Consider the following 26,010-nt stretch of genomic DNA (forward strand, 5'->3'; position numbering starts at 1 on the left):
ATACTATTTAGGAGGAAAAGACTGTTTCAGCTGATATTATTCAGGAGAATCAGAATATACGTGCAGAAACTTTGGATATATTTATCAGCACTATTAGTGTTGTCCCAGCATTCCAGAATTTCTACAGACTTATTATTTATTGGCAGTGTTATTGCAGACAGTATTCAGATATTGTTAACATCTGGTAAACCAACTGAATTACAGCGTGTGCAGAATTCATTCTGAAAAGTACAAAAAGGCTTGGCCCATAAAGGAGAGACTGGCAACTGTTTGAGACAAGTTTGGGTAATTATCAAATAAAGCACCTATAGGCCTAACAAAGCAGTAGGAAGATTACTTTATAAATGCTCTGTATTTCAAACTTGAAACAAACTCCCAACCAATTTACATTCTATCCAGTCTCCAATTCATTTAAAAAAAGAATTGAAGAACTACCTTGCTAACCCTCCTTCCTGCATCTGCCACCTCCCTACCTAACTATATACTTGCCCAACTGTTAGACTACAGCAGTTCCTCCCCTCTCCCTGCTTTAATACAACTTTATAAAAACTGCTACTGTGGGCACCTCAGCTGTACCGCTGAGCAATACTAAACTTAAATCTCTTCATTTCGCTTCCTTAGCTAGTAACCCCCCCCCCCCCATCTCTCTTCTCATTTCTGCTTTTTTTTCACTCTCTGTACTCTTCTAATCTTTCCTCCCACCCCTCTACTTCTAACCTTCATTTAATTTCTTCTTGCTCTCTACCACCTTGGTTTTAATCATTAATGATTTTAAGTGCATTATGTTGCTTTTTGTAAATCTACATTTTTACTACAGGTTTCTAACTCTTGTAGTTTTTAGCTGTTGTTTTTGTTGAATTTTATGCTTCGTTAATGTCCATTTCACATGATATGATGAAATGTACTCATATTCATATATAACATGAATGTATGTAGTTATCTATGCAAATTCATATTAGTTGTGATGTAACTTTGCTGTTGTTATTGTTATTTTATTTATTTATTTATTTTTTGTTTGTGTGGAACTTTTCTCCTTGGGTCTCCACTGTAAATGGTCCACCAGCCCAGTTGGACTAACCTGGATAACAAAAGACAAATAAATAAGTAAATAATAAAATAAAAGGCATTCATTCCAGTCTCATTTCAGTTGTTTCCAGTTACTTTCCGTATACTGCAGTCTTATCAATTCTTTCATCTGGTAAGTAATGAGATAGGAAACCTCCAAATGCTGGATACGATCCAATTTGGCTTTGTCAGTGGCTAGTCATGCCTACGGAATATGGCTGATTCCTTTGAGAAAGTTATTAAGGCTGTGGATGAGGGTAAAATAGTACATACTGCTTACCTTGATGTAGCCAAGGCATTTGATACAAAACTCTCACAAAATTGGGCATAAATCCTTAAGTCATCAGATGTGGCCAGTTACTAGCGGTGTACCATAGGGCTCAGTGCTGGAACCACTCCTGTTCGGACTATATTTCTCTGCTGTCTAGGCTAATGTGGAAAGCCTCAGGATGACGTAACTTGCTGACGACTTACAAGCTGGGGGAATCATTGAATCCCCCAACCATGTTGTTATCCTTCAGGAGGGTCTAGATCAGACAAATGATTGGTGTCAGAATGATGGCCTAGAACTAAATGTGAAAAAAAAAAAAAGTTTTATCCTACCCTTTGGAAAGTCAAATAACATTGCAAATAGCAACATCAGTAGCACACCCCTAACATTAGACTCAGAGGTGAGAGGTGTAGGTACACAGATAGATAGCCTGAACCTTGACCGCCCATGTGTTCACACTGGTGATGAAGTCCTTCTATATGGCACAATTTATAAGTAAAGGTATGGCATCCAGATATAAGGAAATTATAATTCTGCTGTACTCTGCCTTCATTAGACCAATAATTGACTACAGTGCACCATTTGGCACGTACTTGACTAGACACTTAACAGCTGGACTGACCTCAGAATTTCCTCAAAAAGAAAATGCTGGGTGCAAACAAAATGTCCTATGCAGATAGAGTAAAAGCCCTATCCCTTTATTCTGTCTCCTAATGACTGTTAAGGGGTGACCTTTGCTGGGCTTAAAAGGCACTCACAAATCCAGCCCTGATGGAGTTGCTCTACATCCAGAAATCAAACAGCACAAAGGTCACCTGATCTAGGGATCTAAACTTATTCAGCAACTCAAACAAAACACACTGAGAGACATATAAGTGTCTCAGAGGTTACCCCTTCTTTGGGACAGGCTTCCTATTCACATTAAGCAGAGTCCTTCCCTGGCCCTCTTCAAACTCAGTTTGGACCAATGGATGGGGAATCACAGATTCACACTTAGGGTAGTGCCTCTCTGTCCTTTATGAACACAGGAAATATGCAAGATACTCTGCATAGGCACAAGTCCATGCCATCCTCTTGCCCCTTGGGGCGATATTTATGGTAAAATCAGGTTTTATTGGCTAGGCAAGTAAGGGCTCTTAAACTGTTAGCATAGTAATCTCTTATGACAGCAAGACAGCCAACTACAGGAATAATCTTTTGAACAAAAGTTGTATGAAAAGGCATCATGACAAAGAATGTGATGGTGATGTATCTAAACTCAAAATATCTAGAATGAAGCATATTGATAAATTCTAACCACATTCAAAACTAGTGCAGCCCCACCTCTACCTCCCTGCTAAATATGTATACTAACTGAGGTAGCACAGTAGTGGGGAAGATGCATAAATCCTTCTTTAGTTTAACTTCAGTTTTGTGTGTAGATATTTTTGAGATTAGATTTTTTTGTCAGTTTATTTTGTGTATAAATATTTGTGAATTTAGATCAATTTAAGTAGACAGACACGCACACACACATATATATATATATATATATATATATATATATATATATATATATATATCAGTAGGTTTGCAGTTATTTACATTTATATGTGCATGTGCATTTTAGAAATACTGCCATGTAATTATAGGATCTGTTAACAGGATGGGCACTAGCCTAAATAAATTTAACACATTGTCTTGGGAGAGAAGTCATTATTGCTTTTTTGACTGTTTTTGGAATGCCAGAAGGTAATGATAGTGCTTCATACATGCTAGAACATATGTCGCACTCTGATAATGCTGTTTTCTTCCCTTTGAAGTAAGATGGTTGGCAAGTCATCAGATAGCACAATTAAGACACCTGTGGAGAGTCATGACTACTAGCTGGGCCATAACTGCTAGCCCATCACTTTTTGTCATACTTTCTTTGCCTTTGGCTTTAGTGCAACCCCAAAGCAAACTCATGTACTTAGGAATCCTGATGTTTGCATTGTCCTTTCAGATGGTATGAATGCCATTTCCAGCTGTGCCACTCCCTTCCTATCAGAAGCAGTAAGGTTCATTATTAATTCAACTAACTTCACACATCATACTTTCTGTAGTCATTCAGACATACAGTGGGTATAAAAAGTGTACACACCCCTGTTAAAATGCCAGGTTTTTGTGATACAAATAAATGATGCCACAATAAATCATTTCAAAAGTTCCCCCCCTTTAATGTGACCTATAACCCGTACAATTCAGTTGAAAAACAAACAACTCTGTTAGGGGAAAAAATATAAAAAATAAAAAATGTACAATAAGCTGGTTGCATAAGTGTGCACACCCTTAAACTAATACGTTGTTGAAGCACCTTTTGATTTAAATACAGCATTCAGTCTTCTTGGGTAGGAGTCTAGCAGCATGGCACATCTTGACTTGGCAATATTTGCCCACTCTTCCTTGCAAAAGCACTCCAAATCTGTCAGATTGCGAGGGCGTCTCTTGTGCACAGCCCTCTTCAGGTGACCCCCTCAGATTTTCTATTGGATTTAGGTCTGGGCCATTCCAAAACTTTAATTTCCTTCTGGTGAAGCCATTCATTTGTTGATTTGGGTGTATGTTTGGGGTCATTGTTGTGTTAAAAGGTGAAATTTCTCTTCATCTTCAGCTTTCTAGCAGACACCTGAAGGTTTTGGGACAAAAGTGACTGGTATTTGGAACTGTTCATAATTCCCTCCACTTTGACTAAAACCCCAGTTCCAGCTAAAAAACAGCAACCCCAAAGCATGATACTGCCACCACCAGCATGCTTCACCATGGGAATGGTGTTTTTTTGGTGACGTGAAGTGTTGTTTTCGCTCCAAACATACCTTTTGAAATTGTGGCCAAAAAGTTCAACCTTGGTCTCATCAGACCATAACACATTTTCCCACATCCTTTTGGGAGACTTGATATATTGTTTTGCAAATTGCAGCCAGGCCTGAATGTTTTTCTGTGTACAAAAAGGCTTCTGTCATGTAACCCTATCCCATAGCCCAGACATATGGGGAATATGGGAGATTGTTGTCACATGTAGTACACAACCAGTACTTTGCCAGAAATTCCTGCAGCTCCTTCAGTGTTGCTGTAGGTCTCTTTGCAGCCTCCCTGACTAGTTTTCATCTTGTCTTTTCATAAATTTTGAAGGGACGTCCACTTCTTTGCAACGTCACTGTTGTCCCATATTTTCTCCACTTTTTGATGACTGTCTTCACTGTGTTCCATGGTATATCCAAAGCTGTGGAAATTGTTTTGTACCCTTCTCCTGACTGATACCTTTCAACAATGGGATCCCTTTGATGCTTTGTAAGCTCTCTGCAAACCATTGTGTTTGCTGTAGCAGGCAACTGAGTAAATGTCAAGAAAATCCTACTAGGACAGCTGAACTTTATTTGGGGTTAATCAGAGTCTCTTTAATTGATGGCAGGTGTGTACCCAAGAAGACTGAATGCTGTAATTAAATCAAAGGTGCTTCAGCAAAGTATTAGTTTACAGGTGTGCACTTTTATGCAATCAGCTTATTGTACATTTTTTATATTTTTCCCCCTAACAGATTTGTTTTTCAATTGAATTGTACAGGTTCTAGGTCACATTAAAGGAGAGGAAATTTTTGAAATGATTTATTGTGTTCTCATTTTTTTTATATCACAAAAACCTGGCATTTTAACGGGTCTATATTATGATATCGCACGCTCACAATGGCGAACAACACATAATCGATCCTATGTAAGCAAAAGCTTACAACATCGAATTTTTTCCAAGAGAAAAAAAATCACTGTTCTGAAATAAAAAAAAAACAAAACTTTAAAACATTGCATAATGTGGAGGGCTTCGCCACCCCCCCCCCCTACTTAAATATACCAACTCCGAGATCGCACTGCAGTGCCGAAAACAGCAAAGTAACAAAAGTGGCCAAGCAAATTCTTTCCCTGGGAAAGAATTAGCTGAAAAGCCGCTTTGCTATTTTGCCTTTTCACGCTTTTCGGTTCGATGAAGATGCATTCGACAAACTTCGTCTGTGATGTCGTCATAGGGAACCATTTTAACAGGGGTGTGTACAATTTTTATATCCACTATATGCATTCTGTGTTACCTTCTGAATTAATGAGGTTTTATTTGCTCACTTTAGAGTACATGTTCTTTTTTAATATGTATGAGTCACATGAAATACCTCAGCAGACAAGGTGTCTGGCCTACACTTTGATGTTGCTTCACACTACTTTATATCAGACAGTTTTGCATTTGTATTTCAATGCCAAGAGCACATCTATTTTCATTTCTTTTTTTTCTGTTTGACATATCCCAAGGATGAGTCCCTCCGTATTGGACCAGTACTTTTTGATATGCACATGCTTGGTCCCAAGCATCTTATTCACCAGATTGATCACTTGTACTTTTGCATTTCAGTTGAATGAGTCATGGCTGATGCATACTACCCAAGTAAATGTAGTGTAACCATGGAGCCTCTTAGTTATTTTTTTTTCATTCTTTGGTGTCTGGTTAGAACACTGATCACAGTGGCATTTTTAACAAGCAGGCAAGGTAGACACAGCTGGTACAATACATCAACTGCATTGAAATTAAACATGGAGATCGACTGCCACAAAGTCATGCAATTCTGTGGTATTACTACTGTGGCATACAGAGTGAGTACAAAAATAAGATAGTTGCCATTTTTGTGTTATCTACCAGTAGTGTTAGTTAAAAACAACAGGGGTGCAGAAGGGGACAAGGAAGGAAACAGAAGATTAGTAAGGAGGAGACAATGTCAGGAAAAACATATGCATGCATCCATGTAGCCATTCCAATATATTTGACATATCACTCCTGTGGAACTGACCTAATATCCTTTTGAGCCATGTGGGCATGGTGCTGTTTGTAGTTACATGACATTAATAGCCACATTTGCATACATGTATAATGTACATCATGGTGTTTTTTATTTTATTTTACATTTGTTTACCGGGAAGGTCCGACTGGACACAGGTCCTTTTTCAGTGGAAGCCTGGGGAGAAAATCTGCAGATAAAATTACATAGTTCAACAGGTAGAAACCATAGTTATATGATATAGATATTTACTAGTACATAATAGATGGGATAAGATAACATATAGCAAAGCACAATGAGGAACATTGGCATATAGTTTCATATGTAGGTGGCACCAATATAATACATATCTTACAAGTTTTGTATTTTACTAAATAAAATTAACATTTTTTTTACATCCATTTAGATGATGCAGGTATAGAAAACACACTAAGAAGAGTATTTGCTCTAATATGGGATACATTGAGATTAGGTTTAGATGAGGCAATAGGTAGTTCAGTATTGTTTATCCTGGGGAGTCACAGGAGCATAACCAGGAATTCATATAGTGTGCTTTGAGGAGCTTTTTGGATTGAGTGTTGGAGCACATGGAGGTTAGCTGGCCAGGTAAAGAAATAGATTATAGAAATAGAATAGCCAAAGAGAGATTTCCCTGCCTCACTGATATGTTTGATGATATCTAGGCAGTTTTGGGTGCTAGATCTTAAGGTTTTAGTAGTGAAATTAAGGTATAATTAGGTTCTGTAGTTTTAGCTGGTTGGTAGTATATTTTGTGTGCTAAAGACAATTGGTTGAGTTTCAGTAGCTGTGGTAGCTCAAGCCAGCCCAGTTGCTTGAGAGCTACACAGTGATTGGTCCTATATGGCTTCTCAGTAGCAAATCTAGCATTCCTGTTGTAATGGAATTCTAATTTGTTTAGGTTTATTTTGTGGAGGTTAGTAAGTATTGGGGATGCATAGAGGAGGGTAGACAGCAAGTGTTTCTTGGCTGTGGTAGCTTTCATTTTAGTGAGAAGTTGTTTGTTGCGATAGAGGAAACCAAGTATTTTGTAAGCATTTTTGATAGTTCGGGCTATATGAATGTCATATTTAAAGTTGCAGTCTATTTCTACACCTAGGAGTTTAGTGTGGGACGTAGGGGTGATTGTGGTTTTCTTTTTGGATATGATGGTAAAGGTGTCATATAGGGGAGAGGATCTATAAGTGCTGAAAAGAAGTAGTTTTGTTTTATTTGGATTTAGGATTAGCTGGGAGTTGGTGAACCAGGTCTCAGCTAGTGAGAAGAATTGTTGGGTCCGGAACTGTAGTTCATCTAATGTTTGGGCTGTGCACATGAGGGTGGTGATATCAGTGTATTGTACTACTGAAGCATTGGGTGTTGAGGATAAGAGCTGATTGGTAGGTAAATAGAGATAACAGTAGTGGGCCAAGAATTGGAGCCCTGAGGGACACCTAAGGTTACTGCCAAGAGAGAGGATAGTTGGTTCTGCCATTTCTCTGCTTGTAGATGTCCTGATAGGTAGCTTTTGAACCATGATATAGAGGGGGAGCTAATATTTAAGGTGGCTAGTGTATTAAGGAGTCTATTATGGTTGACCATGTCGAAATCTTTAGACAGCTCTAAAAAATGGCAGAAACTAGTTGTCCCTTATTTCTGTGATAGTTAACTGTGTTGGAGAAGGACATTAGAACTGTTGTGGTGCCGTGGAAGGGTCTAAAGCTGTGCTGATTTTTAGATAGCAGGTTGCTTTTTAGGAGGAAGTCCATGAGTTGGGTGTGAACAATTCTTTCCAGAATCTTTGATAAGGGTGATAAAATAACAATTGGTTGGTAGTTATTGAGTTCTAAGGAAGTTCCTCCCTTGTTCAGAGGTATTATATGGGAGATCATCCATATATTAGGTACTTTACATTCTGCAATAGATCTGTTAATTAGAATGGCTACAAGATAGACTATGGCATCTGCGGCTAGCTGTAGGTATTCTGCTGGTAGATTATCTGTGGCCAGGGTGGTTGGTTTAAGCTTGTGGAGGAGTTTTAGAATGGATTTGGTTGAGGCTGGATGCAGGGTAAATTAGGTGGTATTATCCTGTGGGTTACTGCTATTCTGTGAGGGTGGGAGGTCGGCGCTGTTATTATTACATTGGGTATTTTGCAAGGGCTTGTACTGTTTCAGTGAAAATTTTATTGAATTGAGTAGGGATGATGTTCTTCGTGTTTCACTGTTGCAGTCATTACATTTGGGTTATCTGCTTACAGTAGCCCTCAGTCGGCCTGATTAACAAAGTCTTGGGTCTTACGTCGGTTGCTGCCTCTTCTTCCATGACGTCATGTCGTCAGGGGTGTAAAACATGGAGACGACGTCATTACATCAGTCTTTCTTGCCGTGCGGTGCCAGAAGCAGAAGCAATTCACAAGTGCCGGTCGGCCGCCTCCTGAAATTTTCATTTTCGAGTTTCCTAACCGAAATCTTCAACTAAAAGCTAAGTACCCCATTGGGGGGACTTTTTCTTGCTTTTAACCAAGTTCAGTAAAAGTAAATAATGATGAAAATCTAATACGGTGTAAGCACAAATTCCTCAGGAGTCGCTCATATGAAAACACAATTTTATTCCAAATGGTAGTAACATAACCTCTGGTTAAGTGCTTTCATCCATATATCAATGGACTTCATCAGAATGAATGAATGCTCCCTGAGAGTATGCAAGGTTTCACTAAAAGAGAAATCCTCTGTGGGGGAAGCAGAGGGAATAGAGTCCTTAGCATCAGAATCCCCATAGGTAGATAAGGGTAAATCCTGGTCATCAGAGGAAACAGAAATTTCAGAATCCTGGTTAGAAGTATCATAAGCAAAATCAGTCCTAGGTCTCTTAGAGGTGGAAGGTTGGCTTCCCCTGATTAAAGTAAACAGGTCTTCAGCCATTCTTATCATTTGTTTTTTAGTCATAGAGGCCTGAATGCGGTCTGGGCATAAGTTTTTTAGACATGGTTCAAGTTTTAGGCCTTGAAGAAGAAGAAGATGGTGTCAGTTTAATATGCAAGTCAGTAGGCCTGAATACACCCTCAGAAGCCGGAATCTAGCATGGCCCCGACTCTTTACCTCCTGCTTCCAGAAAACCTGACAGATATTACAGGGTTCCTGACTCGGCTGAATGAAGTCAGTTAATATATGGATGAAAGTGCTTAACCAGGGGTGATTTTATTACCGTTTGGAATAAAATTGTGTTTTCATATGAGCGACTCCTGAGGAATTTGTGCTTACAGCATATTAGACTTTCATCAGTGTTTATGGTCGTTGGTTTACGCTGGTTTTGATTTTTCTGTAAAAGTAAATAATTGCATTTCTTGTGGAAAGCAAATACCTCATAAAAATGTTCATTCGTACTCTATTCCTTGCCTAGGCTCTGACCACCACGTGCCTCGCTGTCGGTTTTGTGCCTTATTTAAACCACAAACTACCCATTGTCGGTATATTTGCACTTCTAAATATTTTGGTACTCAGTTCAATTATCCTGATATGTCTTCGGTAAGCCATCCGACTACTGACATTCCGATAAAACACAAAGATAAAGGACAGAGACAGGCAGCCCAGTTCGCCGGTACTCAGTGAGGCACTTTTGCAGCCCCTGATAACCCGCTACTTCAGATTCGCAGGCCTCTACTAAGACCCATTTGGAGTCCGGTATGCCGCAAGATGCTTCAACTGTAGAACCTGTGGATGTCTTTACCTTGGATGGGTCTGGAGCCGCTGTGCAGGCACCGGCTTCTGAGGGTGTATTCAGGCCTACTGACTTGCATATTAAACTGACACCGTCTTCTTCTTCTTCAAGGCCTAAAACTCGAAACATGCCTAGAAAACTTATGCCCAGACCACATGGTCAGGCCTCTATGCCTAAAAAACAAATGATAAGAATGGCTGAAGACCTTTTTACTTTAATCAGGGGAAGCCAATCTTCCACCTCTAAGAGACCTAGGACTGATTTTGCTTATGATACTTCTAACCAGGATTCTGAAATTTCTGTTTCCTCTGATGACCAGGATTTACCCTTATCTAACTATGGGGATTCTGATGCTAAGGACTCTGTTCCCTCTGCTTCCCCCACAGAGGATTTCTGTTTTGGTGAAACCTTGCATACTCTCAGGGAGCATTTTCATTGGGAAAGTCGGGATTTCTCTGATTCTAAAAAGAGGCTTAGGGATTTCTTACTCCTGCCCCAGCACAGGCCTTCAGCTATACCTCCTGTACTGGACATTGTTGATGATGCCTTTTCGGAATCTAGCATGACCCCGACTCTTTACCTCCTGCTTCCAGAAAACCTGACAGATATTACAGAGTTCCTGGCTCTCACAAGTTCTTTTTCAAAAATCCTACTGCGGATCCTGAAACCGTTTCACAGGGACCCAAGGGCATTAAAGGTACTACTGCCAAAAATCCTACCCCCTCTGATAGAGACTCCAGGGTGCTGGATAAATGGGGTAAGAAGGTATACGCTACTGCAATTTTGGCCATTAGGGCCTTGAATTGCCAGTTTCATATGTTAAAGTATCAGCAGCATATTATTGGATTGCTTAAACAGAAAGTGATGTTGATTCCTGATTGTGCTGAAAACAAGGATTTACAGGATTTAATGTATTCTGCTGAACAAGTTGGTAAACATACATTGCAATGTGGTTTTGATTCACTAGAGGCATCTTGCAGGGCTGCGGTAACTGGGTCTGTATTAAGAAGGCATGCTTGGCTTAATGAACAATCCTTGCCAAGTCATGTTAAAGCAAAATTACTGGATGCTCCCTTAAATCAGGACGACCTGTTTGGCAACAAGGTAGAATAAGTTCTTAAAAAGATGGAGGAAAAAGCTAAATCTATGCAAACTGTTAAAGATTTTTTACAAGTACAACCTCCAAGATTTAGTAGGCATTGGCCTTCTAAGAATTGGTCCTTTCCTGCCTCTTCCAGACCTTCTCAGTCCAAACCCAGATCCAGCAGAGCACCCAAGCTTCAGTCCCAGGGGACGCACAAGACTAAGCAGTGGGGAGCCTCCACTTCCAAATCTGGGAGTAATAAAACTCTCCCTGTACTGTCTCGATGACTTCTTTTTAAAACTTCCAAGCACTTCTCAACTGACTGCCCCCTTGGGGGGAAAGATTGCACTTCATGCAAAGAACTGGGAACTCATTACCCAGGACAATTGGGTTTTAAATATAGTGTCCCAAGGATACAGATTTCACTTCCACACGTTACCAACTCCCAAGCGGTTGACCGGATCTACCACCAAATCAGTGGGCAGTGACCCAAAAGCAAGTACTCTCTCTGTTGAGCATAGGGGCTTTTCATTTGGTTCCAGAAGAGGAAAAGGGACAAGGTTTCTACTCAAGATTTTTCCTGGTACCCAGAAAAGACCATTCATGGCATCCTATCCTGGACCTGTCTACTCCAAACACCTTTTTGGTGATTCCAAAATTCAAGATACTGACTCTTCACCAGTTGCTTCCTATGCTAAGCAGAGATGCCTGGTTGGCAACACTAGTTTTAAAGGAAGCATACCTGCACATCCCAATCAGGGAATCTTGCAGAAGATACCTACGCTTCAAAGCAGGCTGCATGCACTATCAGTTCTCCGCACTGCCCTTTGGCTTATCTACTGCGCCAAGGGTAATCACAAAGTGCCTAGCTCCAGTCATTGCATTTTGCAGGCAAAGAAATATTCAAATATACCCATACCTGGACGATTGTCTAATTCAGGCAGAAAACCAGGGCATACTTTTGAATCATCTGGCTTTTATACAAAGGGTGCTAACTTGCCTGGGGTACACCATAAACAAAAAGAAATCACACCTGGTACCCTGTCAACAAATTATATTCCTGGGAGCAAGCTTGAATACAACTTCCCAGATGGCTTTCCTCACGCCAGAGAAACAAATTCACTTGACAACCTACTTCAAACAAGTGGCCACAAAAATCCTGCTATCTGCAAGCCTTGAGGTTCATGGCCTCCTGCATTCTTCTAATTCCATATGCAAGACTGCATATGAGGAAACTACAGTGGTATCTAAAAAACCTATGGTGTCAACATTCTGAGGATCTAGAAGCAATGATTCCTATAATTCCTTGCCTATGCCTAGAATTCCTTTGGTGGGCAGAGGCCTGCCACCAAAACAAGGGTCTACCATTCACACTACCCCCTGCCGCCCAAACCCTAACAACAAACGCATCAGGCTATGCATGGGGGGTGCACCTGGCAGGGAAGTGCATTCAGGGCAAATGGAACCCAATTCAAATGCACCTTCACATCAATCATAAAGAAATGTTAGCTATACAGAATGCTCTGACAGCCTTCAAGGATCACATTCTTCCAGGACAATTAATGGTAAAGACGGACAACACCACTGTTATATGGTACATAAACAAGCAGGTGGGTACACATTCTTACCCCTCTGCAGACTAGCCATGGCATTGTGGAACACAGCCTTGAGCTACCAAGTGCATCTAGAAGCTCAATTCCTGCCAGGAAAACTAAATACACTGGCAGACAGACTAAGCAGAAACCTCGTGGAAACTGGAACAAAGGATTTTCAACATGTTGACAAGCAAATAGGGGAGCCCAAATAAAGACCTGTTTGCCTCCCCCCAGAACTATCAATTGGAAACATTTTGTGCAAGGACTCTCCACAGACGAGCTTGGAAAGTGGATACTCTGTCCTTCAGCTGGAAAAACTTATCAGTTTATGCCTTTCCTCCTCTGCCTCTGCTTTCCAAAGTACTACTAAAGATCGAACAACCAAACCAAGGATGATTTTGATTGCACCAAACTGGCCACGCCAACACTGGTACCTCCTTGTGCGCAGTGTGTCACTGTTGGCCCCATGGCACCTGCCTCATTCCTACCCTGCTGTCTCAGCAGGAGAACCAAATTCTGCACCCTCAGTTTCAAACACTGAACCTAGCAGCCTGGCTAATTACCTAAGCTTTCCTTTACCATCCCCTCAGTAAACCAGTGATGGATGTCATTTTAGAGGCAAGGATGCCTAGTACTAGAAAATAATATGCTGAAAAATGGAAGAGATTCTGTGCCTGGAGTCAATCTCAAGGGATGAGCACAGTAGTGCCCAATTTACCTCAGATTTGCAATACTTAACTGAGATGCTTCACAAGGACCTGTCTTTTTCCTCAATAAAAATTCATGCCTCAGCCATTTCAGCTTATTATAACACAGAACATCCCCTCTTCTCTCATCCACTGCTCAAGCAGTTCTTCAGAAGGGCCAAAAAGTATAAGACCACCTAGGAGAGCTCCAACTCCAGCCTGGGACATTAACTTTGTATTGGAGAAACTCACACTTCCTCCTTTCGAGCCAGCTGTTACTGCAGATTTAAAATTAATTTCTTGGAAAACAGCTTTCCTTTTAGCCATCACTTCAGCAAGAAGGGTATCTGAATTACAGGCCCTTATGGCAGTGGAGCCTTTCATCATCTTTCATGCGGACAGGGTGTCCCTCAGGACCAATCCCTCTTTCATGCCAAAGGTGGTATCCAGTGTGGCCTTTAATCAGTCCATTCATGTGCCAACCTTCTTTCCTAATCCACAGAACAAAGGGGAATGGATACTGCACTCCTTAGATGTGCACAGATAACTTAGATACTACTAGGACAGGACTAAACCTCAAAGGAAATCTGAACAACTGCTGGTGGCATTTGCTGCGGGGACAGAGGGGAAGGCTATTTCAAAGCAAACCATCTCCAAATGGATAGGCCATTGCATTCATTTCTGCTATAAGCACCATGGAAAACCTATCCCACAGGGGATCAGACCCGACTCAACCAGGGCTGCATCTACCTCTGCAGCCTTTCTCAGAGGCGTACCTACCAGGGACATCCTAGAAGCTGCTACCTGGAGTTCTGTAGATACTTTCAACAATCATTGCCATTTGCCAATTTTCTCTAAATCCAGAGCTGGCTTTGCCACTGCTAGCTGGTCCTAATGCTATCTAAATTCCTCCTGCCATCCTTAGCTTTGGGAATCTACCCAAATGTAATGACTACAACAGTGAAACACAAAGAACATAGTACAGTTGTGTACACTTACCATAAATGTAGATGTTCGAGTGTATTCATTGTTGCAGTCCTGGTTACCCTCCCTCCAGCCCCCTGACTTCTTTTGGCTATACTTCTTCTCTCCTTTTCAATGCTTAAAAGCTTTTTAGTGTATTTGCTTTTTTTGTTGGAGGTATAACCTTGTATATTTATAGATTTCATTGCTTCCCATTAGGGGGGAACCTGACATCTGGGGCAAGAAAAACTGATGTAATGATGTCGGCTGCATGTTTTATACCCCTGATTACCTGACGTCATGGAAGAAGAGACAGCAACCGATGTAGGACCCAAGACTTTGTTAATCAGGCCGACTGAGGGCTACTGCAAGCAGATAGCCCAAATGCAATGACTGCGACAGTGAATACACTTGAACATCTACATTTATGGTAAGTGTACACAACTGTACTTTCTCCTGGTTGTTTACTGTTATAGGTGCAGGGGTAGTAGACTTTCCTGTTTGTAATACAGAATTTATAGTGGCCCAGAATTTTTGATGGTTGTGGCTATGATTTTCTTCAAGGTTTTGATAGTAGTTGATTTTGCCAGACTTAATAAGCTTTTTGGCTTTATTCTTGAGCTCTGAGTATTTTTGTTTTGTTGATTGGGATTTGTTTTTGTGGAAATGTATCCATGCTTTGTCCATGTCTGTGAGGATGGATTTAGTTGTCTTAGTTACCCAGGGAGCATACGTGGCCTTTCTTCTAATTGTTCTGGCGGGTGCATGATGGTCTAATATTTGTAGGAAAGTTGAGTTGAAGTAGTGGACGGCCTCATCTAGTGACAGTGATGTTAGTGATTTCCAATTGTAACTCTTTAGCTCTACTGCTCATCCCATCTCTCCAGGAGTTAGGGAAAACTACCCCAGCAATGTTGAGCTTTCCATAAGCAAATAAAACCAAGAGAAGACATATTGTAAATCAATTTGTTATCCTTCTCAGCTATAGCGAGCATCATCTGCTCTCTCAGAGCCTTATTCTACATCTCTCTGCTTTTACTCTGATAGTAAATCTGTCACAGGAATCCTAAACATAGGAATATCTCCTAAAATTTAATATTATATTGTAGAGAATGAATGTATCCTATCTGTTAGTTAAAGGGGCACTGGCTCAGATTTTTTGCTAGAGGAGTTTGTTTACATTTTAGTACTCTGTAAGTCACATGTTCAGCTAGAGGCAAGGTTTTCAAATAGCCTTTTTAGCATACTGCAGGTCAGATTACACAAACTCTCAGTGGGGGGGTTTAGAGGAAATGCTTAGAACTTGCAGCTGCAGTTTGTCCTTTTGTATTTTCTTTCCCCCAATCATGAGCAATTAGATTAGCTGAATGACTGGATTTTACTCAGCTAGAGATGCTATCTTCTTGTCACACATAGACCTGGAGCCTCTTTAGCAATGAAGTGATAGCTACTTTACTATGTACTTGCTTTTGCAAATAAGTGTTCAAGCCTAGGCAATAGTATTTTTCATGCTTGTTGCTACAAATGTTTTTCCCTCCACTATCAATTATTTTTCATACAGTGTGTTCTTAGTGTTGCTTGTGTGTGTGTGTATGTGTGTGTGTGTGTGTATATATATATATATATATATATATATATATATATATATATATATATATACACACACACACACACACACACACACACACACACACACAGAGTGACAAAGCAGATAGCATTGTTGTCTAACAGAGCAGATTTGCTGGTTCGATTCTTGGCTAGGGGTGCTTTCTGTGCTGAGTCTGAAGAGTCAGTGTGCAGCATCTGCTTGCTTGGGTTTCCTCTTGGTGCTTCAATTTCCTCCCACATTCTAGAGATTTGTAGTAAGTCAATTGGACACTCAATATTGGCCATTAGTGGTAGCATGCGTGCAAGTGTGTGGAATGGAAGAACCGCCACAGAAGGACTCCCAAGTGATAACTCAACCCCAAGGGGAAAAATGGGAAAAAGGGTTGTGGTTGGACACACACACACACTCTCTCACACACACACACACACACACACTCACACACAAATGAAAATAAGTATGTTAAAATGTGAATGAAGAATGTTTTATGACCATTATTTGTAAATAGATTGCATATAAAGGTTAACATTAAATGAAAAGCTTTGAAGGAAAGATTATGACATGCTATACTATAAAAAAACTACAGTGATTTTGAATGAAAATAAGAGACGTCTTTCTTGATGCTAAGTTACCGGATATAACAAAGCACTTTATTTTTGCATATGGTGACAATAAGTGCATATGGGATACAATCACAGGAAAGACTGGAATTTTCACAGCTTGTTTCTAACACCTTTGGAAGGAAAATTGTGATAATATATTATCTAGCAGAAGTTGGGATTTGACTGAAATATTACATAGTGTTGTTGAGTTAGGCATTAATTTCAGATATCTATAATATGTAAATAGTGTATTCAATATGTGCATTTTTTGAAAATAGTTTCTGTACAAAAATAAAGAACCTCTGCACTGATTTGTTTCACAGGATCTTTATCATTCATCTAAGCTATGACCAGCTTTGGCAAATTGGCCATCTGTTTAATAATAATTAATCTAAAAGATGGCGTATCAGGAATGCAGCACCCCAGTAATGGTGTACTGCTTTGTCAGTACTGGAAAACATATCCAAACACCTCACGTGAGAATAGAACCAACAGCCTTCTAGTCTAACATAAGTCAAAGCTGAGTGTGCAGTCTGCTGCTGAGCTACTGACACTGAAAGTGACCATTTTCTGCATGCATATTTTCTTCCTGTATAATGTGAAATGTTTTTTTATTTGCTTGGCTGATTGTTTGCTCCTTGGATGGGTAGGGGGATGGCCCAAATGATCTATTTTTGGTAATTATAAGTGCCAAAGTCCAAACAGATACAAGTAAGATAAAATCATTATAGAGAAACATCTTAATGGCATAGATTTGAACTTTCTTAAACACATTATTCATAATATTATGACATTATTTGTGCAGGGGATGAGCCTTCCCTATACCATCTATGTGGGGAAGCTTACACAACCCCTTACCTATAAATGTAAAAACTTAGAAAAAACGTTGCAACTAAACACCCAAAATAGCAGCAAGAAAACAGGACGAGCAGTACTTTCCTTTTCTTATTCGCTCAAACGTACACTACTTCGTGTTTCTTCAGTAAGATTGATTTATTCCAAATGTTTGGAATAAATCAATCTTATTGAAGAAACACGAAGTAGTGTACATTTGAGCGAATAAGAAAAGGAAAGTACTGCTCGTCCTGTTTTCTCGCTGCTATTTTGGGTGTTTAAATGTAAAAACTTCTCAGCAAGCAAAAGGGAAACAGTTTGCCACACAAACTAACATCGCATGCTGACATTATAAGAATAGGAATCAAAGGAGTAAAACAGTAGCATCAGCGTATTAGGCACATGAAAATTATACCCAATCAGCTGGAGTTCACAGAGATGTAGGGATACACACAGGATATTCTGTGTTTATTATTATGGGAAAATAGCATGGCTTGTCTGCAAGTGAAATACCGGCTTTTAAAAGCCGGTATGACATTCATTCATTCAGGAGAGATCGTGATCTGCTGGTCGGAGGCTGTGAGGAGCTCTCAACTGTCCAGATTCTTGCCTCCTATAAAAAAATAGAGAAATAGTATATTTATACATTAAAACTGCAGTAAACTGTTTTCTAACAACAGTTGCTGCAGTTAAAACCAAACACAGAAATAGCTCCGTTGCTGAGGTTTGACTGCAAGTGAAATACTGGCTTTTAAAAGCCGGTATGACGATGTCCTTCAAGGATGCATCTGCAGTCATCACATATGGGTTGTCCTGCCTCAGGCAGCCCTTCGGTCAGCCGGATTCCAAAGTCTGGGTCTGGCCTCGGCTGATGTCTCACTTTCCCCGATGTCAGAGCGTCTGGGGTATAAAAGCATCAGCCGACGCCATCTTCCCCAGTCTTTCTTGCCGCATGGTGCCCGAAGCAGAAGCAGCTCGCAAGTGCCGGTCGGCCAGCTCCTGTGATTCAGCTACCGAAGACTTCGAAAAAGCTAAGTACCCCGTTGGGGACTCTTTCTTGCCTCAGCCGATGTCAGATAAAGTTAATAATTGTTTAACTTGTGGGAAACAAATACCTCATAAGGATTTCCACTCTTACTGCCTCCCCTGCCTAGGCCCAGACCACAACGTCTCGGCCTGTTCAGCCTGTGCTTCCTTCAACCGACGAACTCTTAGACGTCGGTCGGAGTTTGCAGAGGAATTTTTTGGGGCTAGTTTTGCTTATAAGATGCCGTCAGAGACTCCGACTTCACATTTAGTTAAAAAAACGGAAGAACAAGGACCGACACATGCAGACCGCGGATTCGGCTGAAACCACGGTCAGGCCTACCGCAAGTGTCTCGGTCTCGGCTGAAACAGAGTCCTTGGTACTTCCTATTACCGAAACCGCACAACCGACCACCTCGGCCCCGGAGGCCCCGGCCGAGTCGGTTATTGAATTACCTACTGAAACCGGTGTCCAGGAACCTTCCGACACCATTCCTTTAGACAAGTCTACCCCTGCACGTGGTGCAGCCAGACCCCCTGCTTCCATGTCCATTAAGGCTTTTTCTAGGGCTAAGGCTGCTAAACTTACTAAAGCTTTGCCTCCCAAGGTTTCCTTTCAGAGACCTTCTACTGGCTCTCAGATTCTTAGCCTAGCAGAGGATCTAATCTCATTAATTAGAGGTTCCCAACCTCATCCGGACAGGGGCTCTCAACCACCTCCGGACAAAAGGCCCAGGGTTGAACCCTCTGACCTCCAGTCCTCAGATGAGTCCACTGATGGTTCTGCTCTGTCAGAACACCAGGAGGAGGCTTTTTCGGCCTACGAGGATTCTGATGCTGAAGAATCTATTCCCTCGGCCTCCCCTCCTGAAGAGTTTTCCTTTGGAGAGACATTACACTCTATGAGAGAACATTTTCAATGGCAGGGTCAGGAATTCTCTGATTCTAGAAAGAGATTAAGGACCTTTTTACATTTACCTCAGCATAGGCCTTTAGCTATACCTCCTGTTTTGAATGTTATTGATGATGTGTACTCTGATGCTAGTACAGCCCCTGACTCTCTCCCTCCGGCTCCTGCCAAACCTGATAGGTACTACAGGGTCCCGGACTCACATCTACACCTGTACAAGGCCCACTCTGCTGATCCAGAAACTATTTCCCAGGGCCCAAAAGGGGTTGCAGCTGCCACTGCTAAAAATCCTCTATCCTCTGAAAGGGAGTCCAGAGCATTAGAGAGATGGCGTAAGAAAGTGTATACTTCTGCAACTCTTTCCATGAGGGCATTAAATTGTCAATTTCATATGATACAGTACCAAGAGTATTTGTTAGATGAATTGCATAAGAAACTGTCCTCTTCTGAACCCCTTGATCGCAAATCCCTTCAGGATCTGGTGCATAACTCCCAGCAGGTTAGTGACCATTTCTTGCAGTGTGGTTATGATGCATTGGAAGCTTCATGTAGGTCAGCTATGACAGGTGCAGTTATACGTAGGCATGCCTGGCTGAAGGAACAATCTCTGCCAGACCATGTTAAAGCTAAGCTTTTGGATGCTCCTATGGAAAAGCAAAAATTATTTGGTTCCACGGCTCAAGAGGTTTTAAAGAAATTTGAAGAAAAGGCAAAATCTGTGCAAACAGTCAAAGACTTTCTGCAAGTCCAACCACCGAGATTCAGCAGAAATTGGCCTACTAAGAATTGGTCCTTTCCGGACTCGGACAGATATCAGAGAGGCAGGAATAGGCGTGCCAGAGGTAGAGGGCAAGCTAGAGGCTCCTACAGAGGCCGTCAGTGGCAGCCTCCCAACCAGAGAGGTAGTGCAGGAACTACAACTGCTACACCAGGACAGACTCAATGACTTTATTTTGACTCCGCCGACCAGGGCTCAATTAGAAGCACCTTTGGGTGGAAAGCTTTCTTTATTCTCAAAAAATTGGCACAGCATTACAAGGGACACATGGACACTGCAAATAATAGACAAAGGATACAGGTTCCATTTCCACACATTGCCAAAAAGAAAAGGCATGCCAGACCTGCCACCAAATCAAAGGGCAGAGGCTTTGAAGCAAATTACCAACCTAATGCAAATGAAAGCCATAGAAAAGGTACCTGTTTCAGAACAAGGCCAAGGATTTTACTCCAGATTATTCCTTGTTCCAAGATAAGAAAATCAATGGAGGCCTATTCTCGACTTGTCCGCACTGAATACTTACCTCATTGTGCCAAAATTCTAAATGCTGACTCTACAGCAACTCCTTCCCATGCTGGGCAAGGGGTCTTGGCTGGTGACTCTAGACCTCAAGGAGGCATACCTGCATGTCCCTATTCGACAAAGCTGCAGAAGACACCTCAGATTTCTTGCAGGGTGAGAGCATTATCAATTCTCAGCATTGCCCTTTGGCTTATCTACTGCGCCCAGAGTATTCACAAAATGCCTGGCATCAGTAATTGCACACTGCAGACTTCAGGGGATTCAAATCTACCCATATCTGGATGACTGCCTTATACAAGCGGACAGCAAGCAAACTTTGTTAAAGGACTTGGACTATGCAATCCACCTGCTACAGGCCTTGGGATATACAGTCAACATCACAAATCAAGACTGGTTCCATCCCAAAGAATAACTTTTCTGGGTGCGGATCTAGACACAACCACCCAAATGGCCTTTCTCACAGAAGAAAAACAAAAACAACTACCGGATTACTTCAAGAATCTGACAAGTCAAACTCAGCTAACTGCAAGGAAAATCCTGCAGGCCCTGGGTTACATGGCATCTTGCATTCTTCTGATTCCGCAAGCAAGACTGCATATGAGAAAATTACAATGGTACCTAAGAAGTTTATGGACTCAGCACAGTCACAGCTTAGAAACTTTGATCCCACTCATTCCATGCCTTCAAAAGGAATTTCTCTGGTGGGCTCAAGCCTGCCAGTCGAACAGCGGGTTGCCCTTCAGCAAGCCAAGAGCCGACCAAACTATCACCATGGACGCTTCAGACTAAGGTTGGGGAGCACACATGGAGGGCAGATGTATCCAAGGGCTATGGTCACAAAGAGAGCTGCGCATGCACATAAACCAAAAGGAAATGCTGGCAGTGATACACGCAATCGAGGCCTTCAAAACTTTCCTTCATCAAGGTCACCTGCTCATAAGGACAGACAACACCACAGTTATGTGGTACATAAACAAGCAAGGAGGCACCCATTCCTACCCTCTTTGCAGACTGGCATTGAATCTATGGGATCTTTCCTTGAAACTCAACATACAGCTGCAGTCCCAGTTCGTGCCAGGGAAAGACAATATACTGGCAGACAGCTTAAGCAGAACTACTATGGATGCACATGAATGGATGCTGCACCCAGACATCTTCTTACTCATCACACAATCATGGGGAAGGCCAGAAATAGATCTGTTCGCTTCCCCCCACAATCATCAACTGAAGAAATTCTGCTCAAGGACATACCACCCACAAGCATGGAAAGTGGACGCTCTCTCTTTCAGCTGGAAAACTCTAACAGTGTATGCTTTCCCACCTCTCCCATTGATGACCAAGGTCCTACTGAAGATCAGGACAGAGCAGCCCAGAGTGATTCTGATAGCTCCAAACTGGCCAAGACAGCACTGGTACCCACTGTTAAAGAGCATGTCACAGATGAAACCATGGCCTCTCCCCCTATGGCCACTCCTACTGACGCAGCACAATTTCAGGACTCTGCACTCCAACCTGAAAACCTTGCAGCTAACAGCCTGGAGAATACCAGGACTCCTCCTCAGGATAACCTATCCCAGAGAGTGAAGGATATTATTATGGAAGCTCGCCGGCCTTCCACAAGGAGGGCATGTTCAGCAAAATGGAAAAGATTTCACACTTGGAACACAACAAAGGGCCTAGATGTGACAGTGATGAACATGGCACATGTACTGGAATATTTGGCAGAATTGTTCCACAATGGCCTGTCTTACTCTTCCATTAAGATACATGCCTCAGCAATCTCAGCAGGATACAATGTTAATCCACCTGTCTTCTCTCATCCTCTCTTAAGACAGTTTCTAAGAGGAATCAAAAACATCAATCCTCCAAGGAAACCACCTCTACCTACTTGGGACCTTAACTTCGTGTTGGAAAAACACTTCCTCCCTTTGAACCAGCAGCATCGGCAGATCTACAGTCTTTGTCTTGGAAAACTGCCTTCCTTCTGGCCATAACCTCAGCAAGAAGAGTATCCGAGTTACAAGCTTTAATGGCAGTGCAGCCATTTCTTATCTTTCATCAGGACAGAGTTTCTTTGAGGACCAATCCTACATTTTGCCAAAGGTGGTATCCAGGGTATCTTTGAACCAAGCTATTCACTTGCCTACATTCTTCCCACAACCACAAAATAAAGGGGAGAGACTTCTGCACACCCTGGACATACACAGACAACTGCGCTACTACCTGGACAGAACTAAAGCTTACAGAAAGACTGACCAGTTGTTTGTAGCATATGCTGCTGGGGCACAAGGAAAAGCAATTTCCAAACAGACAATTTCAAAATGGATAGGAAATTGCATTTGTTTTTGTTACTCCTTTCATGGAAAAACTGTGCCAGCTAACATTCGACCTCATTCCACGAGAGCCACAGCCTTCCTAAGAGGGGTGGCTACCAAGGACATTTTAGAAGCTGCTACATGGAGTTCCGTGCATACATTTGCCAAGCATTACAATTTACCTTTATACTCCAGATCCAGAGCAGGTTTTGCTACGGCAGTCCTGCAGGGTATCTTAACTACACCATCCTTTACTTAGTACCTCCACCCCCAGATTGGCTATGGTATTCTACCCATATGTGATGACTGCAGATGCATCCTTGAAGGACATAGTACAGTTTTGTACCTACCATAAATGTAGATGTCCGATAGGTATGCATCTGCAGTCAGGTTTACCCTCCCTCCTTCCCCTCTGTGGTATTCCTAGGGTGCTTACCCCTCTATTAGCTAGCTGGGGGAATCGATTATGGTGTATTTGTTTGTATATATATGTATATATTTTTGCAAAATGTTTGGAATTTTATTGCATTTCTCCAAATTTAGCCTTCCTAGAGGGCACCTGGCATCTGGGGCAAGAAAAACTGAGGAAGATGGTGTCGGCTGATGCTTTTATACCCCAGACGCTCTGACGTCGGGGAAAGTGCGAGATCAGCCGAGGCCAGACCCAGACTTTGGAATCCGGCCGACCGAAGGGCTGCCTGAGGCAGGACAACCCATATGTGATGACTGCAGATGCATACCTATCAGACATCTACATTTATGGTAGGTACAAAACTGTACTTTCAGGAGACATCGGATCGGCTGGTCCAGGGCTGTGAGCTCTCAACTGTCCATATTCTTGCCTTCTATAAAAAAATAATAGTGCATTTATACTTTTAAACTGCAGCAAACTGTCTTCCAGCAACAGTTGCCGCAGTTAAGACCAGACAGAGAGAGCTACTGTACCGACGTTTGGCTGCAAGTGAAAACCGGCTTTTAAAAGCCGGTATTTCATTCAGGAGAGATCGGGATTGGCTGGTCGGAGGCTGTGAGGAGCTCTCAACTGTCCAGATTCTTGCCTCCTATAAAAAAATAGAGAAATAGTATATTTATACTGCATTAAAACTGCAGCAAACTGTTTTCTAACAACAGTTGCTGCAGTTAAAACCAAACACAGAAATATCTCCCTTGCCGAGGTTTGACTGCAAGTGAAATACCGGCTTTTAAAAGCCGGTATGACGTTCAGGAGACATCGGATCGTCTGGTGCAGGGTTGTGAGCTCTCAGCTGTCCAGATTCTTGCCTCCGATAAAAAAATAGAAAAATAGAGTATTTAGACATTTAAACTGCAGCAAACTGTTTTCTACCAACAGTTGCTGCAGTTAAAAGTAAAACCAAACACAGAAATAGCTCCGTTGCTGAGGTTTGACTGCAAGTGAAGTACCGGCTTTTAAAAGCCGGTACGACGTTCTGGAGATCGGGATCGGCTGGTCCAGGGCTGTGAGCTCTCAACTGTCCATATTCTTGCCTCCTATAAAAAAAAAATAAAATAGTACATTTAAACTGCTGCAAACTGTCTTCCAGCAACAGTTGCTGCAGTTAAAACCAGACAGAGAGAGCTACTGTACCGATGTTTGGCTGCAAGTGAAAACCGGCTTTTAAAAGCCGGTATTTCATTCAGGAGAGATCGGGATTGGCTGGTCCCGGGCTATGCAGACCTCCCAACTGTCCAGATTTTTGCAGACTATCCAGATTTTTAGCTCATATTTTTGGTCCGTTCTTCATTAATTTGGGGTTTTGATGGCAAATCACCCAGGGCTGCAGCCAATAAATAATAAAGTATATTTTAATGACAGACATGATATGCTTCAGAAAAAAACACGCTATCACTAATCCTGTTATTCTAACAATGTTCTAAGTTTATTGGGTCCATGTTTCTCTGATTATTGTGCTAAAATTACGAGGTATACTGTTGCCGCCCTTGCTTTGTCAGTGTGCTTTTTTACCATTGCTCTTGGATCAGTCTTCTAAAATGTAGGAACTAGAGAGACAGTCTTGCAGTTTATACAGGGAAAAAACTGCAATGGGAATAGGATATAAAGTGATTGCTGAGCAGGGACTTACTGTGATCTCGCTAACAAGGTGGGTGGGATTGTTAGGATGTCATTACTGATGTTACAAACAGGGAGGTGATTAGCTTAGGGGGTGGTAGTGTTTTCAGCTTCGGTCCGAGGCAGAAGTGTGTTTTTTAGAAATGAGCCAGTGCCCCTTTAATATGCATGTCAAAGTCTCTTCTATGGGAATTGTGTGTCAAACGTCTGTCCTTAAAGCTGGGTTTTGTAAAAAAATTGTTCTCTTGGAGTTTTCTCCAGGCCTCCACTGAAAATAGCACCTCAGATACCCAAGCCACTAATCTAACCTGGGTATCCTGGGAAATTGTGCGATGACTTTGTATGTTGAACGATGATAATAAAGCAGTGTGATCTCATGGTACATTTGCATTGTTATAGTGAGTAATGCTGCAAGGAAAATAGTTCTGGCAATTTTAAACTGTCCATTTTTAAAAGTTGTATGTTTTTCTGTGGTACAAAGAAGAAAGAGTGTCAGGATGGGATATGAAATGTACATAATTAATTCCTGCTTGTAGTAAAAGTCAAAAGAATGGTTTTAGAGAAAGTTGTGAAAATGAGCTTGCATTACATGTTAACATTGCTTACAGTTGACAGTAGGGGATGAACATGAAGTAGAAGTGTGCACAGATGGAGACGGATGGTGACACTTGGCATGCAGCAATTTTTTTTATAGCAGATCAGATATTGTTATGGAGACACATCCATTTACTAACAGGGTTAAGGAATGGCTTTGGCCTAGACAAGTGGGCTTTGTTATGCTCATGGTCTTTGGTTGCAAGTAGAGTATGAATGATGCATAGATGACAACCATGTGGTGTTGGAAAACAAATAAATGCGTTGCCCTGTGTTTGCTAGTACATTGTTAGCGAATGCCCTGTTTGGAGTATGGTGTTTGTGGCTACAGCTACTAGCACTGTGTCAATGTATATGTGTCATGAAGTATGTATGTGCCTCTCTGATTAGGGGTAGTTGTAATGGACAACAGAAAAGTAGGTGTGTTGGGTTGCTTATCAACATAACTCTCATGTGACCCTAATTTTTGGCTCATACTTTTGCTCTGACATCCTGCAATCCATAATGTTTTTTGAAAAAGTT

General features: G+C 41.6%; 1 protein-coding gene across 4 annotated transcripts in view; it reads left to right on the top strand.

Annotated features, from left to right (window-relative positions):
• The window catches only part of LOC122809309 (guanylate-binding protein 1-like), a 713,173-nt gene that overhangs the window by 229,272 nt on the left and 457,891 nt on the right, over positions 1 to 26,010 (top strand). The gene's annotated exons all lie outside the window — the stretch shown is intronic.

The sequence above is a fragment of the Protopterus annectens genome, chromosome 8.part0, assembly GCF_019279795.1.
Source record: "Protopterus annectens isolate FY-2018-M chromosome 8.part0, PAN1.0, whole genome shotgun sequence".
NCBI classification, from domain to species: Eukaryota; Metazoa; Chordata; order Ceratodontiformes; family Protopteridae; genus Protopterus; species Protopterus annectens.